General features: G+C 35.9%; 1 long non-coding RNA gene across 1 annotated transcript; it reads right to left on the reverse strand.

Annotated features, from left to right (window-relative positions):
• Positions 1–59: 59 nt before the first annotated feature.
• Positions 60–2651, reverse strand: LOC127879050 (uncharacterized). The gene is made up of 3 exons (XR_008048896.1): positions 2544–2651; positions 1244–1367; positions 60–119 (listed from the first exon to the last, which is right to left on the reverse strand). It is a non-coding gene; the product is annotated as an uncharacterized LOC127879050 (long non-coding RNA).
• Positions 2652–10071: the final 7420 nt, after the last annotated feature.

The raw sequence follows: 10071 nt of genomic DNA on the forward strand, positions 1-10071 counted from the left end.
CTGCAAACCCTATATCACAGCTGTGTTGCAATATGCTCTTACAACCCGTGAACAACGGTGTTGCAATATGCTTCTACAACCCGTGAACAACGGTGTTGATGGTGTAGTCTTACACGAAACTGAAATAAATCAAATTACATATTATGAATAAATCTCAACAAAAAATAGAATTATAGAAAATACCAATAATATTGATATCGTGATTTGGGAAATAGCGTGTATCGTAGCGTATCTTCAGTTTCAATTTTAGTACATAATTTGCTTGTACAAAACAAAAACATATATATTTTTTAAACGGACAAATGTGGTCTGTTACAGCTTGTAACTTTATTTGTTATGGATAACCTGTCGTGTTTAAGCTACTTGATGTCAAAATTCGACTGGCGTCACAGAAAATACTTTGTTTTTGTATTTGTATAAACGGGTTTGAAAACTTAAATGCGGCTAAGCCATCTACGTGTGCGTTAATGTATTTGATATGTTGATACGTGCAAACTAATGCTAAAGCAAACACTCAGATGTTCATACATATGTTGAGCTTTAGCCTTGTTTACGTCATGAAATGACATTTTTGGTCATCCCATCTAGTGCCTTGTCAATACAATACAAATTTCAAAGTGCACTTTTTTAATGCATGTTTGTGTATGTTTTTATTTATTCATACGTTTGGATGTTTGCTAGTATTTTACAAATAAGATATAAGATGTAATACTTTACCTATTACTTTGCATGACTTCGACAGATTATTTCTTTCCCAACTGTCACAGTTTTATAAAGCGAATATAACACTGCATACAATTCGAAATTCACAATTTAAGGATTCGGATCCATGTGTATACTTGGGCTTTTGGCCTTCTGGATGGATTTTTCAATAAACCATATAGATCTGCAAAACCGTGTTAAATGATTGTCAGTACAGTATCGTCCTGAATTAAGACTGTGCAGTCCACCCAGGCTAATCAGGGACGACCCGTTTCTCATTTACAGTCTTTTGGTTTAAAGGAAATCTCTTCTTAGCGATAATAGAGTTAAGGCGGCATGTGCACATGCTAATCTGGGACGACACAGCCTGACCCTAACCCTGGCACAGCAATTAAGCGCCGTTTTCTCATGGCGATGCTCATATGCTTTATTGCGTCCACCCTAACATCCGTATTACTCGACCCGGATTATGACTGATATGCTGTAGGTTGTATTGTTAGCTTGTGCCATCTTAGACAAAGGAATCACTATATATACGTACAGTATGGTTTCAGTTCCATAGTGGCCCCGGTGGTGTCGGAGGGAGAGACGCTGGGTGTCTGGGTGCCCGTACACTCCCCGGGGATCATACTCAGCTGGGTTGAGCTTCCGGACGATTGGGCCGCCTGGTATAAATATGAGCCTTGTTCTTAACTTGATTTTCGGTAAGGATGGACTTCATTGAAATTTAAAAAAAAACCATATAGGCGGAAAGTGTCGTCCCTGATAAGCCTGTGCGGACTGCACAGGCTAATCAGGGACGACACTTTACGCACATGCAATAAGCCCAGTTTTCTCAGAATGCGACTCATATATACTTAGTAAATAGTATCACACTTTGCAAATAAAAAGCTGAATATTCATTATAAGCCCTTTAGTGGCATATATAATTTGAGTCTTGTTCTGAGAAAACTGGGCATAATGCATGTGCGTAAAGTGTCATCCGAGATAAGCCTGTGCAGTCCGCACAGATTAATCAGGGACGACACTCTCCGCTGTTATGACATTTTTCGTTTCAATGAAGTCTCTTCTTAGCAAAAATCCAATTTAGGCGGAAAGTGGCGTCCCTGATTAGCCTGTGCGGACTTCACAGGCTAATCTGGGACGACACTTTACGCACATGCATTCTGTCCAGTTTTCTCTGAACACGACTCATATAATTTTATTTGTAGTGTACAGTTGTATGCATCGATTTAAAGATACTATTTCATAGTCATTTTACTTCGATAACATAATATTCCCAGCATGTGTTTCCTTTTGTATTTATGTGCTTACATTTAAAGAGGCTATTTCATAGTGGTTTTTTTTACCTTGAGAAAATAAAACCCCTATAATTAATTTGCTTTTTTAAAGTTAAACCCCCTATTCTGGACATCTCGTTTAACGTTCCTAAATGTTTTACCAGGAAGCCATCTCCTTATTAGTGGTTTGCACAAAATAACATGAATACACATAAAATCAACATTTTCCCACTTCGCAAACAAAACGAATAACGTATATTATATGCGTGTCAGTGGCATATATAATTTTATTGGTGAAAGGAAATCCGCTTTCAGTGAAGAAACATTTCATTTTCAGTAAGTGAAAATATAAGAAAAAACAAAATATTTATACATCAATAGCATCGGACTACCAGTGCCAGTTATTTTGAGAGTTGAACATGCGTGAAGAAAATTTAAACACAAGTTTAATAAAGCTACAACGACCTACAGATGAAAACTCACTTTTTAAATTACATGTGCATTTATTTTTTACTCGAGGAAACTAGTACGTGTAAGTTGATAAAAGCTTACAATACGTACCACACAAACAAACTTAGATGACACGGTTGAATCCGGGTTATACAGAGTGGTGTAGGACACTGTAGACGGGGTGAAACTTACTATGCACCAAAGCTGACCGGATGCTGAGACAGAACATGAAAGAGGTTAAGTAATGAACGTTTATATGGTATATATAGTATCGCTTATTGCTGTGTGTTTCTTTTAATACCAATATGCTTAAAGCCGCTATCGATAAATGTATATATCGAAACTTTTCTTACCGATATGATAAGTATAACTTGTTACTAAATGAATATCTGTTTGAAAAAGTGAATATACATTGTTGAAATAAATGTCTCTATTTTGGGGTAAAATAGACTACCGTCGATATGCTCTGTAACATAAAAGTTGACTTTTCGCAAAGCAATCACTAACAAACAAATCTTATGGCCTAGAGTTCAATAAACGGTAGCAAGATCGTTATTTTCAAGCGGCACGACCAAGCAAGCAAACGATAAGGCACCCAGATGGGCTTTCGCAGCCAACGACCATTTCGGACAGGTATTTGGCATTTCATATGAACTGCACGATATGGGTCTTATTTGGGTTTAAAAAAAAAAGGCATCCCCGAAACAGCATATAGGCCTTCTGGGACCCAGACGTGTATGTTACGCACTTGAATAGAAAGGCTTCTTCGCCGTACAGCCAGTATTATCAACGATGACGTGCGTACGAAACGTTGCCGCGTCACAGGCATTGATGGTGGCGGTGTTGACGTTAGCACAATACGTTACTTTCTTTTCCGTGTAAGTGTAGTTGAAGGAACCGAGCAGAGGGTCAGGGCAGTCAACCTTCGCAGCATTCTCGTTGCCTAGGTAAAGAGCATAAGAACTGAATTTTAGGCTATCGGTTGAGGCCGGTAGAATAATTATAATCGGACGATCACAAAGTGTTATATGAGAAACTCCGTTGATCCCAAATGCCTTAGGGTAAACCCAATTGTCAGAGAACATAAACCCTTGCAGTCAATCTTCGATACGATCCGGGCCTCGTCCCATTTAATAAATGAGGCCGTCCTAATGAAAATTTTCAGTGAATAGTTAAATGTGTTTTTCTTAAAGAATAAAAAAAAATGAGACATTTTTGCAATATTTACTTAATTAAAACATGTAAATTTTAAAAAGACCTCGACAATAACGTGCCAGAGACTTCTAAGGTCTTTTTGTATTAATTCAAGACATTTCCAAATGTTTTCTCAAGGAATCTGGTAGATACGGGCACAGGATCGATAAACCGATAAACAGCGCAGAACCAGGTACAATGTATGTGTTAATACACATACCTGGCAGAACCAAATTTGAAATACTTAGCTTACTGTAAAGCAGAGTCACCTATTTTCAGCAGAGTATGGAATTCGGACACTGGTACGCTAGCAGCGCAGACTTTGCCCACGATAGAGCTGTACGTTCCACCCAGAATTCTGAGACTTGCAAGGAATGGCTCCTTATCTGAATATAAACGATCATTTATTTCTTTTAACCCTTTGCATGCTGGGAAATTTGTCTTCTGCTATAATGTCGTCTGCTGAATTTCTAAAATTAGCATTTTCTTCGATTTTTTTCAAAGAATACTATCAGAATAGCAAACAGTTTGGATCTTGATGAGACGCCACGTTCTGTGGCGTCTCATCTGGATCCAAACTGTTTGCAAAGGCCTTCAAAATCCGGTCCCAGCGCTCAAAGGGTTAACTACATACACGCCTTTTCAAGTTTGAGCATATATGAAGAATTTTTTAACTGAGATCTTGACAAATTGCTATGTTTTTCCTTTGTTGTTCTCATCTTATTCGTTCTTTAATTTTATTTTTGTGTTTACTATAACTGCTAATTCTAATTGATATTATACATTTAGTTTCAACAAGTTTTTCATTGGATGGACATTGAAATTACAAACAAACACAAAGCACCGGTATGCTTGACGATCAAGACGCGAAGTCAGAAGGTAACTCATTACACTTAAAGATAGCTTACATATGCTAATCCGGTATCATTTAAAAATTGCTAGTGTACTTACCCGAAAACATGTAGAAATAGTACGAGTAGTCGCTAGCTTTATTGAATTGTAGGCACATCCAAAAATACGAATCTGTATTGTTCGTTAAATATTCCGTTTTTATTGACCTGCAAAAATGTAAACACATTTATACAATAGTGTTTACATGAGGCGTTATTTCATTTCGTCCCATTTTAGTAACCGAATTATCGAAATAACACTCGATATCATGTGATAAATGTTGGTGTATTTCAACCTGTGGAGTTGAGCAGAAACGGTCAAAGTGGGAGTACTTTTTTTAAATTACCATTAATATTTCCAAAAAAGATTATATCCGATGTTCTTCATACTATAACAGTGTCTTTAGAAATTGTTTTCCGAACACGCTCGATGTTAAGTGATAAATGATTTTTGTCTATCAGTGACCATTTAATTCAAAAGTAGAAATTCAAATCCATACGCGTCTATCAAAGCAGTAAGGACTGACCCAGATACAAAATGGGTCATTTTGAAGTAAGATCATTGAACTTTTCGTTTTTGAAGGAAGAACTGTCTATAATTCAGAAGCAAGGAATTATCCTATGTACTCCAAAAGAAAATAGACCGAAGCAGTTTAAGAAAAATGGAGACCCATCACTTTGTGAAAAATTGTATACAAATTAGCCTCTGGAACTATTGCTGCAATACTAAACACTGTTTTAAATTATCTGATAAATAAAGATTAAATATGGTTTGAAAAAGGAAGATTCATTGGAGCAAACATTCGTCTCATATATGATATAATGCACTTCACTTAAAACATTCTACACCTGGATTAATGATGATGATAAACTTTGAAAAAGCATTTGATACTCTATCTTTTGATTTTATTTTATTTTTAAATGTTGGTCAAAATTTCATCAACTGGATATCACTGTTTGGTCATAATAGTTCTACCGCTGTGCAATGGAATGTTTTTTTTTCCGAATTCTTAAATATAGGCCGTAGCTGTAGGCAAGGAGATTCCATTCGTCCATATTTATTTGAGCTTCGCTCTGTGAAATTGGGGTTTAATGTATGTGCGCAGTCCGCACAGGCTAATCAGGGACGAACCTTTCCGCTTGTATGTTATTTTTCGCTTAAAGTACGACTCTTAGCAAAAATCCATTTTAGGAGGAAAGTGTCATCCATGATTGTGATCTGGGACGACACTTTACACAGAGCACGGCTAATTTATTTTATGTTGTGAAATTTGATCTTTTAAGATACAAAATAACAAGAACATCAAAGGTGTTTTTATAAATTTCATAGATCATTAAATAACACAGTTTGCAGATGACACGACATTACTGTTAGATGGAAATGATGACAATCCTAATATCCTTCATCATTTTTCTAAATACTCCGGTCTAAAAGTAAATTTCGATAGAACCCATGTTATTTGGATAGACTCCTTAAAATAATAAATCGTTCGATAAACATATAAATAAATTGGTTTTGGGGGCACTATTTTTAAATTACTTGGCATAAAGTTTCATATTGGCTCGGAGAAAATGGTACCCGGGAATTGTAACGATAAAAAAACAAAGTAAGTGATAATTACTTTTAATTAGGCAGAATTTTTAATAGAAATCATTTGATGTTGAAGGTTGTTAACTTAACCATATACACACTTTAGTACAAATATGTCATTTTCTTAAGTTTATGTTATACTTTGAGATATAAAAAAATACTTAGACAAGCACCGAATACAGATCTTCTAGTAATCTGTCCCTGTAAAAAATCCAAAAAAATATTATTAACACACAAATAATGTACATAAAATGGTGATTCTTAATTGTAACCATGCATAAAAAGGCAATATTAAAAAAGCACTGCATACTTAAGCACGTATTTATCGCCGTCTTGGTACCAGCAGTCGAATTCATTCACCTCGGATGCACTCTGCCCCAGCATTACCTTGGAAAATGTGAGGCGTGACAATGTACTCGCCACGGTCACTGTACCCAGGTTTGAGCTGGTCCAATTACCATCGAGGCCGGAGGGTAGGCTGCAGGTTTGAGCCACTGAAAATATTCCACAAGTTTTGTTATTTATAACTTGATTAGTGCCGAAACGTTCGGAGGGTTCTGCTTACAATTATGTTGCGATTCGTTGGTATGTATAATTCGTTTTTGTTTTTGATGTTGAGCGAGGTTTACTACATTCATACCTTTACATACAGTTAACGTTCGTGTCCGTGTTTTATTTCGATAAAATACTTGTTTAAGGTAGACACAGTATGCTAAGGCTGCTAAACTTTTTTGTGGATGCATTTAAATCACGATGGTATGGTAAATTGTGAAAACATAAAGTCTCGGTATTAGTGTGGTTGGTGGTCCAGATTGGGTTTCCGGCTACATCCCCCACAGCTATATACCCCGCCGAGATTCGTTTGACCTTGATTTTAAGTCATGATTAACTGCCTTACGACTTCTGGATTTTCTGAATGGCCGCAACACTTTCGCTAGGGTTAATGAAAAACATAGAACGAGATATGTGAAGGGGAACGAACATGAAGGGTCTGACATTTGACCTTCAATTGTGACGAGACTGCCGCATGTCTGCTGCATATTGTCTCAATAACCAAAACATAGGGACCTACGAACGAGGTACATGAAAATGCTTAAACGGGTATATGAAGTATGAAGCGGGCACGAAAACGGAGGGTCCAACTTTTGACCATAAAGGGGCCTTTTCACGTTTGGGTAAATTGACAAAATTGAAAAAAAAGTTGTGTCAGATTCGCAAATTTTCGTTTTAGTTATGATATTTGTGAGGGAACAGTAATACTGAACATTTACCATGCTCTAAAATAGCCATTATATGCATCTTTTGACGATTTAAAAACCCGAAAATTATAAAGCGTTGCAACGCAAAACGAATTAATAATTTGGAGAGTTCTGTTGTTGTCGTTATATTTTATGAAACTACCAGGATTGCTTATATAAAGTATAAAATACATCTGGCATTGTGTTCGGAAGAATGTCCGAGTGGTCTAAGTCGTAGACATTTTACTCCAGGACTCCAGGGGTCAGTGGTTCGAGCCCTGCTGAGGGTTACCTTTTTTTTCTTTTTTAAATTGTATTCTTGATTTTTTTACTGGAGCTTTTTGCATCCAATGTTTACATTTATCAATATAAAGCATTTAATGACAAACTTCAAAACATGCCAAAATCTGTGAAAAGGCCCCTTTAAAGTACGACATATACCTTGGCCGGACTGACTCATATCTTCTGCACATCGTCTTAATGATTTATGATTTAATACAAGTTTCACGAATATCCGTCAAAAGGTAGATACAGGATATGGGGAGCGGGCACACAAGTAGGGGCACAAACTGTTGACCTTGAAGTACGAACTTGATCTTAATCTTTACAGACACATAACCTCTGCACAGCGACTCAATACCCTTCTCATTTGAGACCAGTTTCATGAGATTCCGTATTGGGCACAGGAATTATAGAGCGGACGCGAACATGTTGCGGACAGTCTGACGTACGGACGTACTTATGAACGGACGAATGGCATTCATATTATCTCCCATCAGCTCAGCAGTAGTGCATTAACAAAATGGATACTCATACATGAATTCTAGGTGTCATGTCTTTTTACGAGGTCATTTTGGGTTCACCGTGTTTTCGCTAACCACGTTCTGTGCGTAACAGTTGCTTAACAACAAATATGATCTACAGATACAAACTAATGTAACATGTGTATATTTTCGAATTGAGAAACACCGCGATTAAACAAAATGCAATAAATCGTGTTTATTGTTTGCGTTTACTATAGCAGAAAGACATAATTAAAATAGTACAGTAAGTCATATACTTATTTTAATTAATATTTACTTACCGCAACTCGTAAATAACCCTGATATTAATATTAGAAATAACAGCGCGGTTCCCATCGTTATTGTAATTTTTAATTATCATATATCAACAAATACGCGTCCTACACATATTGATCGTTATAATAAATCAAATGGTTCGACGCAAACTGTTAAATCACGATTGAAATAGATCCGTCTATGAAACAATGGTGTTGGATTTCAAATCTTGTTAAGAGACGCCCTGAGTTATGAAGGATCACAGACGAGAAAGTGGTAGTCTAAACAGAATATCATGTTTTTAAATCGTTGATACAATCATTTGTAAATACCCAGGTCATAAATAGGTTATCAACTACAAATGAGACCATGAACTAATTATATTTAAAATACCCGACTAAATGAACATGTACATTTATTTTGTGCAATTATAAATTTCCTGTTTTGGGGAATACAGCACACATAAAGCACGAATAAATTGTATTTAATAAAATTACAAGATAATTATTGACGCAAAGCATCAAAGGGCGTCGGGAATTTCAGTGCAAAAGGCACTCAATGAAGTTACATGGAACGATTTTTTTTCTACTGTAAATATTAATATATTGGCCGATTATTTTAAACAAGATAGAAAAAGATACTGGTATAACCATTATCTATAATTTTGTGTTATAACCCCCAAATAACCATTATTTATGATGTTGTGTTATAACCCTCAAATAACCATTATCTATGATTTTATGTTGTAACCCCTAAATATTTCATAGTTCATTTTATTTACATTGGTCTCCTTTTGTTTACTGGCATCGATGTGCAGTTTTCATTAATGGAACAGAACTGTGTAGGTTTTAAAAAATCTGCTACATCTAGTAAGCGTAATTTCATATTTTTCTCAACTTCAAGGGGAGATGATTCTGAACTTATTCTTACGTTGCTCATTTACGATAGAGGTTGAGTACTCATTAATATGAAAGCACTGTAAAAGTTTGAAAAAAAAAGAATGAAAACTGTAAATTGTATAAAGAAGCTGCATTTCACAATACTTTGAAATTCAGTAAAAGATCAAAATAGATTTATTGCTCCGATATTCATCATTTTCAATAGGGTTCGAGTAATACTGATATAAAAACACTTAACAACTTTGGAAAGTTTCAGACGAAAGTTGTGAAAACTTTTAAGCAAGTGGAAATTGATTATTTTGTCAAATTAAATAGAAAAAATTCTGGACTTATTGTCCCGATGTTTCTCATTTTTAATGAGGTAAAAAATGCTCATTGATATGAAGACACTGTAAGTTTGGAAAGAATCTGATGAAAAATGTTGACATAATCACCTACCCAAGCAGTTTTTCACTTTATTTTTTAATTCAAAGAGACATAATTCTGGACTTATGGTCCGATAATGCTCATATAGAGAGTTTGGGTTGGGTCCTCATTGATAAAAAAACTGTGCAAGTTTGGGAACAATCGGATGAAAATTTTGGACTTCGAACAATGACTTCAAAATTTCTCAAATTCTAAGGAAGATAACTATGGACGTAATGGTCGGATAATGCTAAAGGGCCCATTCCACCTGGATAGTAATACGTGTCGCGCTTCGCGCTCTATATGTGGTTCTTAAAAAAAAAACTCCGAGGAGTGCTTGACTCTAGGGAAACGGGTTGCTGGG

This window comes from Dreissena polymorpha, chromosome 4, assembly GCF_020536995.1.
Source record: "Dreissena polymorpha isolate Duluth1 chromosome 4, UMN_Dpol_1.0, whole genome shotgun sequence".
In the NCBI taxonomy this organism is placed as follows: domain Eukaryota; kingdom Metazoa; phylum Mollusca; class Bivalvia; order Myida; family Dreissenidae; genus Dreissena; species Dreissena polymorpha.